We start from the raw sequence: 25,753 nt of genomic DNA on the forward strand, positions 1-25,753 counted from the left end.
CCAACATTTACACCAGTCTAGTACCAGAGCTCAAGACCCAACCCCACACACAGGCTACAATGAAGGGACTGGCATGGTGGGTACAGGAAGTTCCTAACCTGTCCATGTGTGGACATGTGGACTCTCAGATGCATACTCATTCCACCTCAGGGGGTGGGGTAATGTATCATCCAACTGTGACAAAGAACATGCTTCTGGAAATATGTATCCATCCTACAGTGATGGCATCCAACAATCAATGGCATGTTTTGTCCATTGTCAGCCATGTAACACAACAATTGGACCAAATATCATGGGTTCACAGGATGCATCACACAGTCTGCAATGTGAGATTGACATGTATGCTATAAGCCTGCACAGGACAAATTTGACCTGTGTAATGATGACAATAGAGTTGTGGGAGTAAGGGATCTGTCAGGGGTCAGAGGCACACATTGACAGTGATGCCTAGTGCACATTGATCACAGAGCTTTGACTCTCTATTCAATACCATCTACATACTCCTCAGTGAAAGAACCACAGGAAGCTGCATCTTAGCACAGAGACTAGAGTGGTCCACATGACATGATGTCCTGCAAGACATGTAGTGGACACAGTGTCACAGTTGCATAGTTAAAATGACTCAACTCAAGCCTAAACTTGGACCATACAGTGAGATATAGTTGACAAACAGTGGTCTCTGTAGGCTGAGCAGACAGAACCTACATGAGAATCAATTCCCATCAATTCCATGCATGACAGAACATCATGTAGCCAACAGCAATTTACCATGTGATGTATATGTGGCAACTGGAAGGGCAGAGTGAGTCTGCACATGCCACCAAAATGACAGATTAGCACGGCCAGACGTGGTCTGAAGCTCAGTGGCAACATACACATGGCTTAGTTTACACACCTCACACATACAATATGCCAATGCTGCCCATGCTGTCATGGATGTACATGTGCTCTCACATTCTCAACATCAATGTATCAAGTGTTGTATGGGCATTGCGGAGGAGTCCCCTCACGTATGTTAGTGCATCCGACATAGGGACCAACATGGTACACTCAAAACACACACACACACACACACAAAAGTGAGATGCCTCAACATCTGGCTCTGATCCAAGTTACATGCACAAGAAGTCTACCATTGATGCTATACCAACGGCAGCCCCATGGCCCTGCTGTTGCATACTGGTCACCATGGCCTCAATCTAGCCTGTGAGAAGTAGAAATATGGAGAAGTACAGGGTAAAATAGTGTACATGAGGCACTTACCTGCTCCTCTGGTGCACCATAAAGCTGTCCAGAAAGCTGGAGCCTTATCACCTGCTGGATATGCCATAATTGCTCCCAGAGACAGTACCCAGCAGCTCACGGTGTGGAGGTCTTGCTGGCAGCAGTGTCAGGAGTCAAGTGAGGGATGTTGCAGAACATAGCAGTCACGTCTGCCACGTATGCAGCCTTCGCCGCTGGCGGACACAGCCATTGGCCCAATACCGCCACTGGCAACAACATTAGCCCATGGTAGTGTCTGCCGCTGTAGCATCCGCATACGGCCATGACAACTTCTGCCAGCGGTTGAGGGCAGTTCACAATGTCCAGTGGAGTAGGTCAGGCAGCTGCCATTTTAGGGGTGTAACATGAGGTTTACGGCCAAACAAAATGTGCCACAAGTGCAAAAATGTTGTTAGTGCTAATGGTGACTGCTGGTCTTGTCCTGGCACGTAGGTCCTTCGACTTTTACACCCTTTTGGGCATATACTAAGCACATGTAGCTACTTGCTCTGGGACACAGCCCCCCTTCATAAATTATGTTATGTGACATTCTGAGTGGCACGTCACATGCACAAATAGTTGCTGTCCAGATAGATGATATGTATACAGTTGTGGGAATGCAAGGGGAAACATGTTACCTCTGTGTGATTGACAGTGGTGATGTGTACAGTGTACCATGTCTTCAGCCTCTGGCATGCCTTGTCACAGTTTGTGAATGACATGCATATATGTATGTTGCAAGGGACACATTGAATGATGCCTATACTCATTTTTTGTCTCACATAGGTACCCAAGGAGCAGAAGGATCAGACATCCTCCTGTGTACAACTTAGGAAGAGATTGGTAGGTCCACCATAAATTCAAAATATATGCTGGATGCGCAGTACAGTGAAGGTGTATATTAATGCATTGAGTCAAATCCATAAAATCAGTTGAAGGTTTATTATAACACACTTGAAAAACAACCAGCAACACGTGTTTCACCCCCTGGGGTGTGTATACCTGGGGCTTTTTCAAGGCTCTCCAAATGTTCAAGAGAAACTGTTCATTTTGTAGTGTTATACAGGAGAACAAAAATCAATCTAGACGATCAGAAGAAGCTGATTATAGACGGAAGGACAGTTATGTGTCTCGGGTTAAATCCCTGGCAGCGTACTGTCCACTGGCAGACCTCCAGGTCATGGAAGAAAGACACATTATCTAGATCTACCATCTGAATAGGCAAATAATTGTGGATCTTTGCCATCAGTTGGCGCCAGATCTGATGCCTGCCATTAGTCATCCAAATAGCATACCACCCATCACACAAGTCATGGCAGTGTTGCGCTTCCTAGCCACAGGTCCTTCCAGAATACGGTGGCACTATCTGCTGGGATGCACCAGCCTATGTTCAGTCTAGTATTGAAGGATGTACTCCCAGAAATGTTGTAACACCTAGACAGCTGAATCCTATTTCCTCAATGTGAGGATTTTGCCTATGTGAAGGCTGACTTCTAAGGTTTGGCACACATCCCACACATGATGGGAGCCATTGATGGTACACGCGTAGCCTTGGTACCACCGCATGGAATGAACAAGTCTATCGGAACAGGAAGAATTTCCATTCCATCAAAGTCCAGGTTGTTTGTATGGCAGACCTCTACATTTCACAGGTCTGTGCCCATTATCCGGGTTCAGTCCATGATGCCTTCATCATGCAGAATAGCACAATTCCACAGCTGGTATCACAACTGTACCCCGAGAGGGCCTGGCTCATTGGTAAGTTACATATGTCATGTATTTTATTAAAGCAATGTCTGTTGCAATGAAAATGATGAGAGGGACTCATAATTACTCACATGTTGCATTCCCTTACAGGTGACTCTGCATACCGAAACCGTCCATGGCCGTTGACATCAGTGAGGAACCCAACTATGCCGGGGAAGTCAGCTTCAACGATGCCAATGTAAGAACATAGGCCCTGATTTATCATTTTTAACGCAAACCTGCATGAGCGCAGGTTTGCGTCAAAAGGTTTACCGCCAGCTAGTGCCATTCCTGGACGCCAGCCGGGCATCATATTTAAGGAATGATGCTAGCCGGCGGTAAGGCCCGATTAGCATCAAAATTAATGATGCTAAGTGGGTGGGGGTGGTGTAAGGCAAACAGGAGGTTGTGCGTCAAAGAATGGCGCTAGTCAGGTTAGAGAAATTACTCTAACCTGACTAGCGTCATCTTTTGACGCACAATCCCCATGGACATGACTCCTGTCTTAGTAAAGACAGGAGTCATGCCCCCCTTCCATTGGGCACAGTGCCATGTAGGGTGCCCCAAGTTAGGGCCCACTATGGCACTTTAAAAAAAAAAAAAACGTACCTGGACTTACCTGGGATAGGTCCCTCCATCCTTAGGTGTCCTCTAGATGTGGGTGTGGGTGTCCCTGGGTGCAGAGAGGAGCAGCTGTGGGCTGTTTCCATGGCCTCTGACCATGAAAAATGGCCCACAGGTCCCCTAACGCCTGCCCTGACCCAGGAGTTGAATGATGGCACACGCCATGCTTAGCGCCATTATTTAAGGCCCTCCTCCTGATTTTTGCACAGGAGGATAAATAAGGGCGCAAAGGCCTTAGAGTAATTTTTTGCCCAGGAACACCTACCCTGCATCTCATTGACGCAAAGTAGTTTTCCGCAGGCAAAAAATGACGTTAACTCCAATATTTGGATGCTAGACGGATCTAGCGTCAAAATATAAATATGGAGTTAAGTTTGTGCTGGATTTGTTTAAAAAAATGACACAAATCCAGTGCAAAAAAAAGTATAAATATGCTCCAAGGTGTGGAGTGAAGCGGGCTTTTGGGCTACTGAAAGCCAGATTTCAGTGTCTGGACAATACACATAGAGCCCTCCTCTACTCACCTGAAAAAGTTTCTATGATCATTGTGGCCTGCTGCATGCTCCACAATATTATATCAGATGAGGGGGAGCTAGCAGTGCCACCAGGTGAGCCCCCTGAAATGCGAAGTGAGGATGACAGCGATAAACAGAAAGGTTAAGACTTGCGGGCAGATCTCATCAATCACTACTTCACTTGAGTGTAAGCATGTCATGTGATGTGATTTCTGTGACTGGGGAAGTGTAGGGGTCAGGATGTGTTAAGTGGGGTAATTTCGCACTAAAGACAGGGCATCTCCTGCTATGCAGTATACAGCCAAGCTTTCCTGGCTAAGTCAGACCAGGACATGTAACTACCTTTAAGATCTGCCTTGCTTGTGTCAGTCTTATTGCAATATTAGTAGATCTAACTCTCCATATTCTAATTTTTCCTCCATCATGCCATCCTCTTGTGGGCATTGGCAGGTAGCTGCAGCTGTTCTGACATGTGAAGTGGACATGGATTAATCCAGGTAATGTTGGTCACAGATTTGGGGTGTATCGGTCCTGTGTCAAAGGAGCCTGGAAAGTGGCTGGAGGGAGATCTGAAGTGCACAATACACTTGTGAGTTGCGGTATGATGGACCAATTCTTATAAGTGTGTGACCATGTGGCCTTGCTACATGTCATCCAGTGCACTCCATGCATTCTCCCTTCACATTGTATGTACAGGGATCCTGTATGACCTTTTTGTGGATGTCAATGTGTTTCCACATGGCAGGCCAGAGTGGCTGTGCCACAATACTGACACAGGTTAGCATTATACGGCCAGATGCTTGGTCATTGTAATAGGATAGACCTAGGATCAGAAAATATTGTACTGTCCTCTGGCTGTGCCCTCTGGTTTGGTATGTGATAAGGCTCAAGGTGATTACAACATCCACTAATCTGTTGGCATATTCTACGGGACAAGGTCTGACAAAGCACATTCTACAGTGGTCTAGGCGACGGTCCCTTTGGGATACATGGCCTGGCTCAATGTGGTTCAGACATTCTTGGCTATGGCAGTCCAAACCTTTTAACAGCCTATGTGCAGTACAGTGAATCAAAATGTTTGGTGTGGCCAGTCCCTTGTGACATTGTGTTGCTAGTCATCCTCATCATGACACTACCTGAGACCTTTCCCTCCTTCCATTATTATATTTTGTCTTCCTTGTGTGCATTACATGAGTTTAACATTTGACATTTTAAAATTGTTAAAAAAAGAGGTGATAGGCAGTGATTTTCTGATAGGTGTGTTTATTTACATATGTACATGGAATAATTGTGAAACTCTAAAAAAAAAGTAAGGGGAAGTGATCAGTCATGGTGGATGTAATCAATAGAGTAGATGCCGCAACATTTGAAGTCCAAAGTCCAGTGTCCTACTACCATGGCAAATGGAAAGTGGTAAAAGACCAGTCAACAGAATGAATCTTTGGCACACAAAGGTGTTCCATCAGGAAGAGGCCACTTCCTGGCAGTGGTTGGTGTTTTGCCAACTGCACCTCCTGGAGTCTTGGGTGGACGTCCCCGATTGCGGGGGTGGGGGTTCAGTAGCTACAGAGGCATGGGTGTTTGGGACAAGTGCTTCCCCTGACAGGTCCTCCCTTCCAGTGGCTGTCACAGATTGTGAAGGGACTGGTGTTGCTGGGCCACAGGAAGGGGTATGTTGTTGTTCATGGTCCCTGATCAGGGAGGGCTGCAATGTGAATCGTTGTCTCAACCAAAAGTTGATCTTCCTTCCGTCAGTGTTACTCAAATTGAAGTGTTGTGGGGATCTACAGGTACCTGGTTGCCTTTCTTCAAGAAAGAGCTATAACACATCTAGCCCTAGCTGCTTAGTGTTTTCTCTTTGGAGGTGGTTTGCGTCAAAAAATGTACCGCCGGCTAACACCATCGCCTGGGCATGGCCATTGGGAACAGTGGCATGTACGGGGCCCAAATTAGGCCCCCCCATGCCACTAAAAATATTTAAAAAATATTATTACCTGTACATACTTGGGATGGGTCCCCCCCATCCATGGGTGCCCTCCAGGGGTGGGCAAGGGTGGCAGGGGGTGTCCCTGGGGGCATGGAAGGGCACCTGTGGACTGCTTCCATGGTCAGAGACCATGGAAGTGAGCCCACAGGTCCCTTAACGCCTGCCCTCACCCAGGCATTAAAAAACAGCACACATCAGGCTGTGTTTTAAGGCCCGTCCTGTGCGTCAAAATGACGCAGGAGTATAAATAAGGCACACAGGCCTTAAAGTCCATTTTTGGACGGGAACGCCTACCTTGCATGTCATTAACGCAAGTAGGTTTTCCGCATCCAAAAAATGACGCACACAGAGAGGGTCGGACGTCATAGTATAAATATAGGGCAAGGTTTGCGCCGAATGTGCGTCAAAATTTTTGATGCACATTCAGTGCAAACGGAGTATAAATATGCCCGAAGTCTCAAGGGGTTTTAACTCGCAGCGAGTTGTCTGTCAATAATGAGTATATCTTCTGATTTGTGTACATTTGCACAAATTCCTTTCAGGTTGCTTTCCTTGAGACAATTCGCCCATATCTGGGACGGAATTTTTGGTGGGGGGGGTATTGTGCTGGTAAAATAGGCACTTCTCTGCTTATTCGTTTTTATTGTTTAGCCCACGTCCACTTATTTATCACTCCCCGTTCAGAATTTTGAAAATATTTTTTCAATTAACTCCTCCTACTTATCTGAATAACTCCCTGCCACAGTGCTTAATTTGTAAATAAAAACTTGCCAGTGCCCAAAGCCCTCCTCTTAAACACGCTGCTGCAGCAATTAAATGTGGGAACACAGAATACCTAGGCAGCGTAATCCTTAAAACATCTCGGGCCTCTTCAATCCATGTAAAGCCACTCCCTGCCCCTTCAACACAGTCTAGCAGCTTCTTGCTTTCTCCCATTGTGGCGCTTTTTCGTTTTTCCCTTCCTCTGTCTTTCCTACATGTGTCTTTTGCTTGCAGCAAATGCTTGAGGGAGAAGAATAAGCCCCGGCCCGCAAAAACAAGTGCTGGTGCTCAGCAAGAAGCACAAATTAAGCACAGCCCTGCCAGTCAGCTAGCTCTGCATCCTAAATGTTTGCTGCATATCACACTTTCTCATTCTGGCAAGTTTATTTATCATATGATTCTTTTCGTGTTGATAGAATAATCCTCCCCCACCCCTTCCACCCCCTCTCCTGTCCTTGTTGGTTTTCCCTGTCCCTCCCATCCCACTTCACCATTGCCATCCCTCCCACCTCTCGGGTCCTCCCCCCCCGGAAGAAAAATCGCCATGACTGCCAGCGTTGAACGCATCATAGCTCTTTCTTCTGGAAATGAATGAATGAATGAAACAGTCTTTATAGTGTAATAGCTGCTCCCTAAGGAGTTTCGGGGCACTGTGAGCTGGGGGAGAGAGCAACTGGCTTCTAGCCTGAAAAGATGTGTTTTTAGCTTTTTCTTAAATATGCCCACAGTAGGAGCCTGTCTTGGGGAAGGCGGTAAGGTGTTCCAAGCTTTGGCTCCCTTGAAGGAAATGGAGCAGCCTCCCTTCCCAGCCCTGAGGCTCTTGGGAATTTGCAGAAGGCCTAAAGTGACTGAGCACAGTGCTGGTATAGAAGAGCATACCTTAAAACATGCATAGAAGTAAGTCGGTCTCTTAGTACCCAAGGCCCTGGAGGTAATCAGCAGGGACTTGTAAAGAATTCTCTGCTCGACCGGGAGTCAGTGTAGATTCCTCAACATGTGGCTCAGCGGGAGTCTGTATGGTAGATTGACAATGACCTGTTCTGCAGCATTCTCAACCCTCTGCAGACTGTTGATCAGTCTTGGTGGAGCCCCCAGGTAAAGAGCATTGGAATAATCCAACCTGAAAGGAACCAGAGTGTGTGCAATGGTCTTTTTAGAGTCTTTCGGTAGATATTATATGAACAATATTAATGATTTAACCATGCTGAAGCATGTGCCTGCTTATATCCATGGTTCAAAGGGCAGTTATTGATCAAAGTTAACTCTTAGGTGCCTTACTACAGCTGATGGGGCCAGGAGGTTACCCGTTCTGATTTGCACCAGTTCCTCAGGTCCAGGAGGATGGAGTTCCAGAAGAAGAGTAGCTCACATTTCTCCCCATTAAGTTTGAGGCCACTTTTCTTCATCCAGTTTGCTGCACCATTTAGGCAGCCCTGGAATTAATTTTTCAGTGACCAAGCCTTTTATCTGACTGAAAAAAAGTATTGGCTGAGTGTCATAGGGGACAACCTTGAGGCCCCATGTTTCCAACACTCTTGCCTATGGGGCCATAGAGATGTTAAACAGTGATGGACTCAGGGCCGAGCCTTGCGGGACACCATGCTCCAACTGCCGGTAGGAGGAGAGGAGGAGAGGAAAGTAGTCAGGCAGACAGCCAGATGTGTGTCATCCATAGAAGGCCATAGCCAACGCCATGCCTGACCCCTCACTCCTATTGCTTCCAGATCTAAATGAATCTGATGAGACATGGTGTCAAAGGCAGCCGAGAGATCTAATAGTACCACCAGTGCTTATTGCCCTGGTCAAGGCTGGTCCTAATAAAATACTGTGACCTCTAGAAGAACCACCTTGGTCCTGAAGCCCAACCTGAAAACAGACTTTGTAAGAAGTACTGTGCTATTATCCTCCAAATAGGCCGACAGACGCTTATTCATCTGTTTTACCAGAATGTTAGAAAATGTTGGAAGCAGGGAAATGGACCTCTAGTTAAAAAGGTTGGGAGGGTCTGTCTCAACTTTCTTCAGCAGTGGAATTACCTGAGCAATCTTCCATCTGGCCGGCACCACGGCGGAAGCGAGAACTGCTTATTACCTCCATAGCCATCAGGCTAATCACAGGCTACGAGGTTTATAAAAAACATGCAAGATATGGATCTAAAAGCAATTCCAAGTTGCGCCGAGCTAAGAGCTGTGCTGTTTCTTTCACAGGAGAGGAAGCAAGCAACATTTATGAGGCAAACTCCTGCTGCCACTGGCGTCTAGGACTCAGAGACCGGGTTAAATTGGCTGTAAATGTTCTGGATCTTTTCAGTAAAGAAATCTGCCAAAGAGTCTCATAGTGTCCCAGAAGGAGGGTTATGGTGCTGACATGCACTGGGTGCCAAAAATGTGTCAACTATTTTAAAGATGTCCCTCAGGTGATTAGAGGTTTTAGATGTCTGCAGAAAAAAATAAAACGCCCATGTATCCAGGATTTTTTTCCTGAAAAATTTCAGGGCATACTTATATGCCACTTTATTGTAGTTAGACCTCTGGGTTCTTTCAAGCATTTTACAACTGAGTTTGCTCTCCCTTAGCTCTTCAATGAACCATGAAGCAGACGGTTTTTCCAGTTTCCCTGAGGATATTTTAAACTTGCAATCTTGTCTAATGTCACCCTAATAAGTATATCCAGCTCTACCTCGGTAAACCCTATCAATGTTACGTGAGAGTCAAAAGCCTATGTGAAAGTGGGTTGTGCCAAGACCTTGATTTATCTTCTCTTGCTGGAAAGCAGCTATTAGGACCCTAGAAGACAAATGTAGATGGGATAAGTGCATGGTCTGACTAGATTAATGGCAAAGGGGGAAGACTTTTAAGAGAGTCACAGTTGGAAAAGATGAGGTCCAGTTGGTGATATCCAGAATGTGTGGAGACCACTGATCTTAGGAGTAGTTTAAAATCCTTCAATGTAGCTATCAAAGCCTGTCCTGCTGGGTCACTGATGTCATCTATATGAATATTAAAGTTAGCCAAGACTGTGAAATTAGCATATAATATTGAGGCACTGCTGATGACATCAGCCATGGTATGCAGGAAGTCACCCAGTTTTCGCTGGGGTTTATAAATCAGAAAGGCAAAGAGGTGGCTGTGAATCTGTGCACCACTTTGATTTGTGTAGCAGTGAAGGAAGGACGCTCATAGCGTGGACGCTCAACACGGAGACCACACTTTGGAGCCTGAAACTTAGAATATGTGTTGTGGTAAGTGATGTCTAACATCACACCGTGCAGTGAGCTGATTCAGAATGGTTGTCATTATACTACCTCAACAAATCTAGCTTCAAAAGCATTGGCCTGTTTGATCACATCCAAATTCTCTGCAGCCTAAGCTGTCCACGTCTCTTTCATGATATGCTTACCTGTGGTATTCAATGTGCATAGGGCCCGTGACACCTGATCTTGAGACCCTGTTTTGCCCCGATTATCATGGTTCTGTAATAGAACATTGTAAAATATAGGGTATTGCCCAAATAATCCCACATATCCTAGACATATGTGTATGCTCAAGAGAGACAAGGGGGAGTAGTGGGAATAGATACCACCTATCAATTTACGGTGAGAACCTGAATTAAAAAAACATACTTCATGTTGTAAAAATATCACCAAAAGAATCAATCAAATCTTATGATATATAAGCTCACGTCCCTGTGCTCAAAATGTGTCTTATTCTTACATAGTCTCAACACAATGACACACAAACCACAGACTTCCTAACATATATATATATACACACCTGACCATATATTCTGTACAAAACAAAACATATACATCTGTTATTATACAAGACAGTACATGAAAAAAACATGAATGAAAAAAACCTACTCCAGTCTTCTAACAGTCCCTGTGACTTTGCATCAATATATCACCATAAAGTCCACAGTTCAAGGTGGTCCTGTCTGTCACAGCAGGTACGAAGGGCTCCCCAATCCCTTCCTTATTCAACTGTTGATGACATCAATTTATGACCGTAATTTCCAATTTGTCGGGGACCCCTCTTTCTGAAGTGTTGATACATTTCGACCCCTCTTCAGGACATCCAATAGCCTCTTCCTGACATAAAAAAGTAGAATAGAAGACCTACAAAATATACATGGTATATATATTATAATCATATTTAAAATCATTTTGTGTGAATCAATTAATGAAAAAGCAATCATATGGATGTTCAACAAAAACCGCATGCCGGCCTCACACATAAAAGTGCAACCTTTTCTTCAATGTGGTGTGTATATTTACTGCAGAATGCTTACCCCCTTGATAAAAGGCTCCAAAGAAGTGACCTGAATCCAGGTGGGAAAAAGAGTGCTGAGAATATAACAGGAAAACACAGTTCTAGATCGTCGTATAAACAGACACACAATGCATCAACGTGAATAATCTGGTGTCTCAATGAGACTCCAAGGGCCTCATTATGAGTTTGGAGGTCCTGTGACTGCCATGTTGGCGGAAGCGGTCTGACCGCCAACAGGCTGGCGGAGTAGACCACCAAATTATGACTTTGGCGGTGGTGCATACAGAAGACTGCCAAAGTCCCGCAGGCACCGCCAGGCAGGACAGACCACCGCAGTTGAATGGAGGCACAAACAATCCAGCGGAGACCATGCTTCCACTGGACTCATTACGAGGTTGCACACTGATAACATAACCGAAGCGGTTGAACCACCATGGAACACCAGGTGGAAACGAGCAGTGTAAAAAGAAAAACTCACCTCCAGGAAGCCATTCTCGTCTTGAGCCACCATGGAACCACAAGTACACATCATCCCACTGCTCCTGCTTGCCGAAAGACAACAGAATCATTGCTGACGAGGGCGACAACAACCGTAAGTACACACACTCACCTGTTACATTTGTAAGTTGTCAAATTCTGTACAGTTACATAATGTACCATGGGGAGGGCAGTGTGAGGGATGCACACACACATAACAGTATAGTGACACACACACTTACATACTGCATCAAAGAAACCCACACATATACAGCACACACACTGCAGCTAGCACAAACACACACACCACACGTCAATAACACACAGTTATGCCCAGCAACACAGCACAGGCCCAGCCTCACACATTCCCATACAACATACCAACATGTCACAACAACACTACAAATGCACAAATATGAGCACATGTCACACGCTCACAACCAACACTGGCAGGGGACTCAACACACAACACAATGAACAACCATCTGTGATGGAACACAAACAATCACATCGTCATACAACCTAGCAATTGAAACACACATCACACACGCACAGCACATCAAACCCATTATACCATGCATAATACACGCAGGCTCAAACAGTCAAAATACACAAAACCACATAGCACAAGAGCAAATACATATCAACACAAATACAACACAAAAGCATGACAACATATTTTTCTATATATACATAACCCAACACACTGCACACTCCCTATCCCTGGGTGGCAAAAGCACTGCACACAACCTCACATACTGCTCTAACAAGACATGAAGGAGAAGCAGCATACACATACAAATACAGGCACACTACTAATGACAGCCAGGAACAACTCAAACCTAGGATAGGAAATACAGGACAAATATTTAACCAAAAGACCAACAACTAGTTGGAGTTAATGTGTTCAAACTTGCAATAAATAGAATGTCCAAGGCCATATGCCAGTCAGTAGTCCATCTGAATAGCATCAAAGGCCCATACTGATGCACCTACTTAAATCCTGACTGCCATGTAACCTCCACAGGTAGGGGCATGAAGAGGGCAGGCAGACACCTCAGGGACTCTCAGAACATGGTGGGGGAGTGGGGGTTTGGGCTTGGGCTTGGGAGGGGGGCTTTAGGCTTTGGTTTGGGAGAGGGTTGGACCCCTTGGGAGGGGTGGACTTTTTTTGGCAGGGGAGGGGCACGGGTGCTGGCAGGGGTGTAGGGGATGCCTTGGATGTAGAAGGGATGGCCTTGGGGAGGGAAACAGTTCTTTTATGGGTGTCATGGGGGAAGAGAAGGGAAAAGGTTAAACTCAGTAAGGAAATATTTTTTGACACAGAGGGATGGTCATCAGAAGGGCGTTTGGGTATAGCGGGTGAGGGAGTGGTTGTTTGACGTTAAAGTGTGGATTTCTTGGTTGTGTGTTTGCGGGAGGTGTGCTTGTGGGTGGTGGGTGTCTGTTGGGTGGGTGATTGAGGGTATTTATGTGTCTTAGCCTGAGGGTGGTGGAGGTGCTGGGGGATGCTGTGGTTGGTGGGTGGCTGTCTGTTGGGGTGGTGACTGCAAGTATGGTGGATGTGCTGCATGTAGGCATGTCAGTGGTTGAGGTGTCTTCAGGTGTGGTAACTGGGGTGGATGTCTGAGGGTCTACCTGTGTGCTGTCTGTGAGTAGGATAGGTGTGGTGGCTGGATCACTGAATATTGGTGTGGTGTCTACAGGTGTGTCAGGTGTTGTGTCTGTAATGCTGGGGGCAAAGAGTGTTTCAGGGAAGGTTGTGACTGTTGCTGTGTCTGCAGGTGCATTTTGCCTGTGTGCATACTGTGGGGGTGTCTTGTGGTGCATATGTTTGTCTGCGCTATCCTTGGATGTTGAGGTGGATGCATGCCTGTCTCAGTGCATTGGCTGGGTCAGGGAAGGGGGATTTGGACTGGGAAGCAGAAGGTAGAGGAGAGACGGAAGACAAGAAGTGACTGGCTGCTGTCAGTGTGGAAGCCAGAGTCTGAAATGATCTCTGTACGCCAGATATTGCAACTTGCAGGCCCTCCAGGAACATATTGCTCTGTTGGATCTGGCTTGCCAGTCCCTGAATAGCAGTCACAATTGTTGTCTGACCCACAGAGATAGACCTCAGGAGGTCAATAGCCTCCTCACTGAAGGCAGCAGGCGCTGGGGCAGAATTGCCTACGGCAAAGGAGATGCCCACCCTCTTGGATGGGTGGGCATGGCCAACTCGGTGAGGAGCTACAGGGAGGGTGGTGATAGAAAGGGGGGTGGCAGACAGAGATGATTCTGGGGTGGTCCCAAATGGGTCTACCACCACTAGGGAGTGGCCACTGGAGGGTGATTCTGAAGATCATTTAGTAGATATGGTCTCCCCAGTGGTACTCCCCTCACCCTTCAGGGCACTGGGTCCATCTGTGTCTGTGGTGTCGTGACTGGAGGTCCCGTGGCCAGAAGCTTCCCCACTCAGCTGTGCCCCGTTTCCTTTGCCTGCCAGTGCTGATGCTGAAAATAGATAGTGAAGTAGGGTCATCACATTCACAAGATAACACTTCCATCATACATTACACATGTCTCATTACATCCTGTTCACTAACACCCTCAGGAAGTGCCAGTATAGTGCCAACATCTTGTCGCAACAAAATATAATAATATAATTTCCTCAAAATCTACATTGTGACACACCAGCAAAGCTACCTAACAGACACCTAAAATACCATGATTTAAGTTGACTAATCACACTGACCATACCATGACAAGGTGATTATGCCACTTGACACAGGTTCTCTATCCAGAACAGCATAGTCAAGCACCAATCAGACAATAGTTCAGAAATGTGAAATAGCTTCCCACAAACCCCAAACACAAATTTAACACACAAATACTTTACCCTGATGTTATGTACCAGTCATTGCCACATGTTGTAAAGTAAAGGCAAGCACACCTTGTGCAAACAAGCCATACCTTCTTAGTTGCTACCATACACTATGGACACATGCCAACATGCAACACCTCAAATTGTCACACATGTCAAATGTAGGTCAAGTAGTAAGAGCACATGTCACACACAGATGCACCAATTGTGATGTACCACGGAGTAAAAATACAGTGTGGACCAAGAGATGTAGTACATTGGTCTCCAGAAAACGAACATCATCAGTCATTGAGACTGTGTGTGGGACCATTGTCCCACACACAATCACAAGTTGGCAATAACGTGTATGTAACAAATGGAGTACTGTACTTTGCAGGAAGGTAAGAACCAGACCTAAGTAACCAAGCAATTAGTTGACCAATAGGCCATTGACTGAGTGATAACATCACTACCCACACACCAGACATGGCAAGCCTGGCATCTGTCTGTGGAGGAATCCTAGAACCAAAGTATATCTGATGCTTACAGACTGCTACACCAACTATGATGAAAGCCAACTGCCTGTTCACACTTACCAACCTACTCACAGGTGTATATGAACTTCCACAACTGCATCAAATAGGTGTAATGGCAAACATGAGGTTCCAAAACAGCCTGGCCTCATTTGACACATCCTTCATAGCAACAGAAGGTACACCTAACAAATACCAATGTTGAATCACGACCTTTCCATTGACACATGATGTTGGCAAATAACTGTCTGGGACATGACTGTGAATAGGCTACCATTGCCTATGTATCATACCTACAACACTATGCCTATGGACAAAACTGTGTGGCCACCTTCTACTATCGGAACATTAGCATGGTAGTTACATTCCTACATCTGATACCAATATATGTGTGCCTATAGAAATGTTGCAACACCTCAATGGTATCCAACATACATATTGTCTACTCTGATGAGACATCACAAATGTCTACATACATCCCTCACTTTCATGTTCACAGAGCTAACATTCTATTACATCACTGAATCACCTTCTAAAGGGGAACATGTGTTATCTCTGTACTCACCCCTTGTGGCTGCTGTGATGCCTTCATATGCCCATCCATCTCAGGATAGGCAACCACCAAAATGCGGGCCATAAGGCGTCTCAGGGACCGGTGGGCATGCTGTCTTCATTGGGAGGATATCCCCAGCTGGGCCTCTGCGGTCTTCTGGGCCCAGCGTCTCAGGTCCTCCCACCTCTTTCGACAGTTGGCGCTCTGCCGGCTGTTGACCTGCAGGGTTCGCACTTTCTTGGTGATGGCATGCCAAATCCCCTTCTTCTGATGGGCGTTGACCTGCATGGATGACATAGACAATAAAGAATGTCATGTCCACATGTACCACACTACAACAGGCAGTTATCTGCAACTTAGTACAGCAAGCCAAGCACAGACTGTCTTGTACATCCACTCTACTGATAGAATAGCATATACAGGCAGACAACATGCATCTACAACACCAGCAGTCATGTTATCACGTATGACCAGACACTAAACACGTATGAAGATGGGAATTTTCAGGTGGAGTATGGCATAAAACCTCCAGTAACCAATTGGAAACAGTCACAGGGTGGGTCAGAGAACATTCCTGATACACTCTCCACAATGGCTCAGGACTCTAACTCCCCCCCCAGACATATGTACATGCCCATAAAGTCACCCACTCTAGCAAAACTTTAGCACCTAAAAGACTTCAAGGACACAATCAGGAGCATTGCCCATTAGCCTTTGCTTTGCATATCATCGAATAGTTGAGCTAATGAGACATTTGTGCACATGGTGCACTTACCTGCTCCTCTGGTGCACCAAAGAGCTATTCATACAGGGGTAGGACCTCCTCGACCAGTTCTCCAGCTCCCCTGGTGAGAAGGCAGAGGCCCTATCACCTGTGGGACGTGGCATGATTGCTCCCAGAGGCAGTACACAGCAGCTCAGGCCATGAAGGGCTTGCCAGCAGCAGTGTCAGGAGTCAAGTGAGAGATGAAGTATGAGATGGCAGTCACATCTGCAACGTAAGAGACCGTCACAGCAGACGGGAATCGCCATTGGCCCTAGACAGCCTAAGGCAGAAATTTATTCCAAGGGTAATGTTCAGCAGAGTAGTATCCGCCTACTGGCATGATGTCTTTCGTCAGCGTCACAGGTCGTTTCCTATTGTCCAGTACAGTAGGTCAGGCTGTCGCCATTTTAAGTCCCTTATGTGGTTGGAAAAGTTAATTTCATGATACGGCACAAGATGATAAACATATCTACCACATAGTCTTTAGTGCTGGCATTGACCAACTATGTATGAATTGTCAGAATGAAGAGACATGCTGTCATGTTGATAAAATAAAAGTAAGGTGTGTTTAGTGGCACAGGCAGCACCCTCTTGGCTACTGGATAGATAGTTTGTGTGGCTTTTTAATGAAAAGCATAGTCAGATGTCAATATCTCAGAGAATCGCTGAGGCGTGCATTTACATTTCCATGTTAAAATTGAGAGAAGGGGATGAGATTTCACTAATATCCCTTTATTTCCATAGGCATGTGCTGTGTACCATGTTTATACTGTATTATAAAGCATGTCCAATTATTATGTGAGGCATATGTAATTTGACACTTACAAGGGACATAATGACAATAGACATACCTTCTTATTTCCTCTCACAAAGTTACCCTGGAATGAGAATGGGCAGAGAACCTCCAGTGTACCGTCGACTAGCAGACCTTCAGACCATGGAGGATCGACATTCTGGATGGATGGCCAGACAATCATGGATCTCTATCGTCAGTTGGAGCCTGACCTGATGCCTGCCATTCGTCATCCAAATAGCATACCTCCCATTGTACAAGTCATGTCAGTGCTGCACTTCCTGGCCACAGGCTCCTTCCAAAATACAGTGGCCCTAACTGCAGGGATGTCCCAGCCTATGTTCAGTCTGGTCTTGAAGGCTGTTCTGTCTGTATTGTTGAAACACCTGGACAGCTAAATCAGATTTCCAAAACGTGAGGATTTGGCCTATGTGAAGGCAGATATTTATAGGTTGGCACACATCCCACATGTAGTGGGAGCCATAGATGGTACCCATGCGGACTTGGTTCCCCCATATGGCAATTAACAGGTGTATCGGAACAGGAAGGTCTCCCACTCGATAAATGTCCAAGTAGTCTGTTTGGTGGGCCTCTACATTTCCCAAGTAAGTGCATTGTATACAGGTTCAGTCCATGATGCCTTCATCATGCGGAACAGCACTATCCCACAGCCGGTGACATGACAATACACAGAGAGGGCCTGGCTGGTTGGTAAGTCATATATGTCATGTTTGTCACTATACAACGTATGCTGCCAAATGTAAGGATGTCCCAGACCTATTATTGCACACATGTAACAATTAGTTACAGGGGATTCTGACAACCCAAAACATCCGTTTGTTGACACCAGTGAGGTACCCAACCACTCCAGGGGAAGTCTGCTTCAATGAGGTCCATGGAAGGACACAGCATGTAGTAGAGCAGACTTTTGGTCTCCTGAAGGCAAGATTCCGCAGCATTGATAGGTCTGGTGGAGCCCTCCTCTACTCACCTGTCAAAATGTGTCAAATCATTGTGGCATGCCGCATGCTCCACAATCTTGCCCTGAGACGTCAGAACCCACACATCCCAGATGAGGGGGAGCCAGTGGTTCCATCGGGTGAGAATGCAGAAATGCCAAGTGAGGGTGAAAGTGATGAGGATGAAGGTGGAGACATCTGGGCAGATCTCATCAATCAGTACTTCTATTGACTGTAGGTACGTGTTATTCTGTAAAATTATTGACTCAGTTGGATATTTGGGGGTTAGGGATGTTTGAGAAGTGTCTTTGTATGACCATTAGATAGGTTATTAGTTGCTTAGCAGTAAATAGCTCAGGTTTTCATGCAAAATAGTACATGGGTTGTGACAAACATGGTGATCTCCTTTGTTAGTGTTTGTCACAATGCGCAGAGTTACCATTGTATTTGGGATATGTATTTCTAGGTCATGTTTACCATTACCTGCCTAGACTTTTTGTTCTTCATTTTCACTCCCCAGATTTCTTCACAATGTCATCCTTAGGTGGACATTTCTTAATTGTGTCACTGGCAGGTGTGTTGAGCAGGTCTGACATGTGAAGTAGACATGGATTGATCCAGGTACTGTATGACATTACATTGATAGTGTCTGAGTGCCAAGCCCAGGCTGTCAGGACAGTGGTATGGCAGTGTTCTGTCCCACACAATATACCTGTTTGCCATGGCATGTGGGTCCAATGGTGTCATGTGTGTGGTCTTGTGCCTATGACACATGTCTTCCTGTGCAATCTATTCCCTCAAGCTTCTCATTGGTTTGGTAATGATAATAACTTACTTGTATGTAACTGTCACTGTGTTTCCTCATTGCAGACCACTGTGCATGTGTGTCAAGACTGACTTTGGTGAGTAACATGCCTACAGATACCTGACCATCATAAGTGGACAGCTGCCTGAATGGGGAACAGTTGTACTGACCTCTGTCTGTATTATGGGGTATGTTCATTTAGAAGGTATGGTGTGGGTATGTGATAAGGGATTACCTGATGACACAATGCATCAATCTGTTTGCCTATTTGGATAGGCAAAGTCTGTCATGTTCCTTACTTCAGTGGTCTGTGGGATGTTAATTAACAACACCTATGCTCGATCACAAAATTGTCAAGATGTACTTCAATGTGTGATTATCGGCATGTGGTCAGCCTATGTACAGCACTGTGCTATAAATGGGGATTGATGATTGTCCATCTGTATCATTGTGTATGTATTGAACTATCCCTTCCCACATGTGCTACATTTGAGTATATCATGTGTAAGCAAGAAATTTCACAGGTAACGTCTCAAAATAGATGAAATATGTATCATCCAAGCAATAAAGCAATAAAGTAAAAACAGTGAAGGGTTCAGTCATGGTGGCTGTAATCATCAGGGTAGTTGCTTTAACATTTGGAGTCTCAAGTCAAGTGTCCTACTATCCTTGAAAAATGGATAGTGGTCATAGAAGAGTTGACTGGGTGTATCACTGGCACACTAGGGGACCCAATCAGTAAAGGATCACTTCCTAGCAGTGATTGTAGTCTTGGCATCTGCTCCTCCTGGTTGTTTTGGGTGGACGTCCACGTTCAGCTACTGAGGCAGGGGTGTCTAAGGCATGTCCTTCCTCTGGCAGTGGCGCCATTCCACTAGCTTCCACAGATGGAGAAGGGGCTGATGTTGTGGACATATCCTGCTCAGGGAGGTGTTAATGTCTCTCAGCACCACTGTTAGGGAGGCCCACTGTTGCATGACTCCCTGGTGGTTGTCCTTCTGAAGCTGCTTGATGTTCCACATGATGGCAAATACCTTGCCCGTCATACCTTGGGACTGTTAGTAAGCTCCCAATACTTTGGAGAGGTGTCCTGGTTGGTTGTAAGCCTAGCAGCCTCATGCTGCTGGCCCACACCATTCCTCCCACGTACCCTACCCCCATGTGCCTGTGCCCTTGGCACAGTTTGCCCACTGCCACTGGTGCCAGGGTTTTCTAATTGTGACTCCAGTACTTGTACTGGGGGGCACATGATGGTTGTAACTGTCTTTGGGACACAGTTTTGGGAGTGAATGGTTGCTTGGGATGTAGATGCAACAGGACTGGGAGAATTCGATGTAGGCAGGGTGAGGCTGACAGTTGTAGAGTTGGAAATGGCCCTTTTAGCAGGGTTATCCCCAAACATTTTGCCTTCTTCCTCCTATTTGTTCTGATTTGTTTTTGCTGGTTTATTTTCTGTGTGTGCACTTTACCACTGCAGATCATTGCTAAAGTGCAAGTGCTCCCTATATAAATTGTATTGGTGATTGGTCTATCCCTGATTGGCATATTTGATTTACTAACAAATCCTCAGTAAAGTGCAGTAGGTGTGCCCTGGGCCTGTAAATCAAATGTTACTAGTAGACCTGCAGCACTGATTGTGCCACCCACATAAGTAGCCCTGTAAACATGACTCAGACCTGCCACTGCAATGGCTGTGTGTGTAGTCTTGCACTGCCAATTTGACCTGGCAAGTGCACCCACTTGCCAGGACCAAACCTTCCTTTTTTATACATGTAAGGCAGCCCTAAGGTAGGCCCTGGTAGCCCCATGGCCAGGGGGCAGTGTATGTGAAAGGTGGGACATATACTTATGTGCTTTACATGTCCTAACAGAGAAATACTGCCAAATTTGTTTTTCACTGTTGAAAGGCATATCTCTATAATATGTTAACATAGGGGCTGCCTTTAATATCCTTAAAGTGCAATTTCCCTTTGACAGCAGATAGAAATACATCTTTTAGTGAAGTTGGTTTTTAGATTCTTAGTTTGAAAATGCCACTCTTAGAAACTGGGCATTTTCTTGCTTAAACCATTCTGTGCCTGCTTGCTTGTGTATTCCATGTCTGGGTCAGACTGACTGTTGTGAATTCCCTCCAGACAGTGGCCCAAGAGAGCTGGGATGTAGCCTGCATAGCCTGATGAGGCATCTGGGCTAGAGTGGAGGGAGGAGTGGTCACTTACCCCTGAAAGGGCTGTGCCTGCCCTCACACAATGCAGTCTCCAAACCCCTGGAATGTGTCTGGGGCCTGGCCTGGGCAAGGCAGGATCTTGTGAACAACAGAGCATTTCCTTTGAAGTATGCCTACTTCAAAGGCAGAAAGGGGTATAAGTTGTGGACCCAAAGCCCCAGACTTTTAAAACACTTCTGGATCAAGATGAACCTCTGCCACGGAGAAGAGCTGAAGAGATGGAGGAAAAGTACTGTCGCTTTGCTGTGTGTGCTTTGCTGGGTTGGCCTGCAGTTGTTGCTTCTGCCTTAAGGAGGGCAAAGACCGGAATTTGCTGCGTATCCTGCTTGTGAAGTTTCTCCAAGGGTTCAGCATAGAGCTTGCCTCCTGTTGGAAGTTTCAGGGATATCAAAGACTTCAGCTTCATCTGCCTTCAGCACTGGTAACTGTGTGTTTTGTGCTGCAACAGAAAAAAAAACACTGCGACACCGTCAACAATGCCGCTGCCTGCACTGTGACATGATGACGCCACACGGAGCCGTGCCCCCATCACACCGCAACCCTAGTCTCACCGATCCCGCCACCCGATGCCATCACCGAGCCACTGCTTGCACCGTGGCACATGAGCCCAGCACTCTGCATCACTTGTTCACACCGCAGCCTTGGCATCCCCAAAGCCGCCGCTCCACGCTGACATCAACATCCCTGCCTGCACAGTGGCCTGTGGACACCTCATGTGAGGCACACGAAGCACCGTCCTTTCCCACACTGTACTGCAGCCCCAGCCCACCGACACCAGCGCCATCAACTACAGTGTCGTTAACAGATGCCCATGTCTGCACTGCAACCTGTGGGCGCTGTACGGAGCCCGCCCCTTTCCGCACCGCCACCTTTGGCCTCCGATGACAGAGCTTCAACTACGATGACACAGCTGCCTGCACTGTGACCTGGAGACACCACACGTCGCACTGACCCGCATCACACTGCAGCCCTGATCTCACCAAATGCCGCAGGACACCATCACTGAGCCACTGCCTGCACCATGATCTGTGGGCATAGCATGTTACATTGTCCCGTTTCGCATCGCAGCCATCCACGCCAGTGCTCCTGACTTTGTCATCAGCCTAGAGGTCGTTCTGCAATGCGTGTGACTTCAAGGCCCCGACGACCCCTGCACCGACCTCTGGAACCGACACCGGTGACACCAGTTACTCCGCACTCCGGATCTCATTGCGAGGACCACAACGCCCTACATTTCCAAGGTACTGTTGTGGGTCTTCCCAACACCGTAGCTGGCCCACAACGTCGCGGCCGGCCTGAACTGTTGGATTGGTTGTTCTTGACACCATGATAGCCCAAGACTGAGCTATCGATTTGAAGGAACTGTATTTTTAAGTTAATTGTTGTAAAATTCATATCTTTATCTCTGTACGTTGGATTTTTCTTGTTTTGGTCTTGTTTTACATAGATAAGTATTGGCTATTTTTCTAAAACTGGTGTGGTGTCCTTCTGTAATGTTTTCACTGTATTACTTTTTGTTATGTGAAAATGCTTTACACATTGCTTCTGAGATAAGCCTGACTGCTCATGCCAAGCTACCAAGGGGGTGAGCAGGGGTTATCTGAGCTGGGTATTTCCCTTATCCTGACTAGAATGAGGGTCCCTACTTGGACAAGGTGCAAACCGACTGCCAACTAGAGACCCCATTTCTAACACCAGGTATCTCAGATGAGCCAGAGTTGTCCTCATTGTACACACATCCAGGAGTGCTCTCCTCACTGAGGGCTTCATTCGGGGGAAGGGTCTGTCTCAGGTGTCCTCTCCATGGTGCCAATGGCAAGTAGACCTGTTGAAGAAGTGGAACAGACAGTTAAAGATTGTAATGCAACATGTGGTTACAAACTTTGACAGGTAGATATGTATTGAGAAGAAAGGCTTTGCCTGATCCCCTGACTTGACAGTGGCACCTGCTTTCAAATATGGGGAACAGCTATATAGGATACAGGGAATTCCTATCTCATACACCTTGCTAAAGGATGTTAGAGTAACTTGGCAGTTGGATGTCTGTTCATTGACTGATAACATGTCTGTTGTGTAGCTGTCTATTTTTCATGTTTCCTCCCAGTTAGCAGTACTTCAGTACTGAGTCACCAGACAGCTGCACAATGTAAAGTGGATACTGACCTGTCCATCAATTTAGGAGTAACAATTCCACCTGCCCATATGTGTGAGGTTACACCAAGTACAGCACACTGCATATATGTGTGTTCCGCCCAGGTGAGTATACTTTAATAGGTGATGGGAGGTAGAAGGGCCAGTTTAGCAGCGGACAGAGCTGTAGCTGTGTGTTGGTGGTCTTGTACTGCCAGATGCCCATAGCATTGCTACCAGTGCCATAGACAGTACATTTTGGAGCATTCAGGTGGGTTTAATTGATTGTTTAGTTGACATGCAAGACAATTGTCATTGTTGTACACTGTCCTGGTTTTCTTATAGGTGGTACAGTGCCGACTGGGAGTTGTAGTGCTGTCAGTCCCTGTACTACCCACACCATACACAGGCACTGTGGCCCTGGGTGAGTTTAGATGACATGTGGGATGCCAGAGAAGGGTATTCAGACAGTTGGACACAGGTGTGGTGAGTGGGATGGCTGCTAAGATATCAAAAGATGATCAGTAAGCATGCAAGACAAAGCTTTTGGGTGCCATTATTATTTGCGCCTTGAGACCCGCACGGGTGAGTAGTGCGCTTTATAAATGTTAATGATTTGATTTGATTTGATTTGTTGTGACCTACCCGACTCCACTCCCACGGCTATTCGTGTCAGTACCTCAAGATGCAGAATGTCCAAGACCTTCTCCTCCCATGATGAGAACATTGAGGGAGTAGGTGAGAGGTCATCTCCAGTCTTGATGACTGCCATCTGGTCCCTGGCTGCCATGGAACGGACCTGCCCCCTGAGGTAGTTCCACCTCTTCCTGATGTCCTCCCTTGTGCGTGGATAGCTGCCTACAGAATTCACTCTGTCGACTATTCTTTGCCACATCTCCATTTTCCTGGTGATAGAAGTTTGCTGGACTTGGGGTCCAAATAGGTGTTGCTCTACTCTGATGATTTCATCCACCATGACCCTCAACTCATCGTCAGCGAAACTGGGATGTTTTGTGAGAACATGGTGGTGCTGGATGACATGAAAAGGTGAAAAAACAAGGGTGATGAGATATGGGTACTGTGTTGTGACTGGGTGACAGTTGGTGTCTGATGTGTAAGGTACTAATTTGGGTGTTGTGTATGTTGTGCAGGTGTGGGATGAGTGGTATTTGAAGTGTGGATGGGTGCCTAATCTATGGTTCCTAATTTATATTTGCATCCTCTATCCTGCAATGTGTGGCATTCTGGTTGCAAAGGACTGTGGTATGTGAAGGTGTTATAGTGCAGTTTGCAGGTGTGTCAGGTGTGTGGATGTGTGTTAGCTGTGTGGAATTCAAACTATCCAATGTGGTGTTGTGTATTACTGTGGTGACCTGTGACTGCTGCGATCCACACTCCCATTGGTTTTCTGCCATAGAAAAAATGCTATTGTGATTTGTGGGTTTTCGGGGGTTGGAGGTGCTGGTGGTGGTACCACCTTTTTCGTGTCCTACAGAGTCCTGGCAGAGTTGGAATTTTGGCTGGCTTTTGCCAGTGCTGGCTGTGTAACTTGTAATGCAGCAGTCTGTATGTCCACCAACATAACGGTCTTTTGGCGGCCGCCACCATGGCGGTCTGGCGGTCAGACCGCCAAACTCGTAATGAAGGCCCCAAGTATCTCATACATTACTGTTCTTCTCTAATAGAACGTGGCAGTTAAAATGGCATCAATTGAGATAGTACAGAAAAGTAACAGAAAGTAACAGTAACAGTGTCACTGACAGTAGTATTCGTAATTACTTACACATTCATGATTTCTTGAAATTTGCTCCATACTCCTGCCCATGAAATACAAAACAAACAAATATAATTAAAATGATTCAGTAATATTACATAATCATTTTAATGTGCAGGCTGCAGTATTTTGCTCAGAGGCTTTTTTTCAAAAGACTGTTTTAGTTCTATACACAGGATTAGAAATTGGAAGGATGGTTGATGGAGAGGGCCTTCCGAGGGGTGACAACAGGTCCAATTTTTCCCTCAGCATACGCCAGTGAGTAGTCCTTGTTTATGCTCATCTGCATGGTGGGAGCAATTCCAAACATCCCGTCTTACGCAGTTCATGATTCTAGGAAGACTCACAATTGTTTCCTTTACTACACGTCCATCTTTCTTCTTCATCATACTGCCTCTCTGCTTGTAGTGTTTCTCAACCTGAAGTGTAGAGGCATTATGCACTGCCCAAACGGCTGGTCTGAAAGGTCAGTGAATGGGTCGTTTTTTGAATGCTTGTGGACCTGTTTTATGGTCTGATGGTCTGGTTTGTACTGCTGATTTCCCTGATAGTAAAACAAAAATTTCCTGCAACAAGTTCAAATTCATTTAGTCTTCCACGCTTATACAGGTGTATTTACAAAAAAATCCATTACTGTTTAGTGTTATAACATTCAGTTGCAGCTTCATTTGTTTATACATGAATAACACTAGACTGCAAAGCATGTTTAAATGAGATTTTCAACAT

The sequence above is a fragment of the Pleurodeles waltl genome, chromosome 1_1, assembly GCF_031143425.1.
Source record: "Pleurodeles waltl isolate 20211129_DDA chromosome 1_1, aPleWal1.hap1.20221129, whole genome shotgun sequence".
Lineage (NCBI taxonomy): Eukaryota > Metazoa > Chordata > Amphibia > Caudata > Salamandridae > Pleurodeles > Pleurodeles waltl.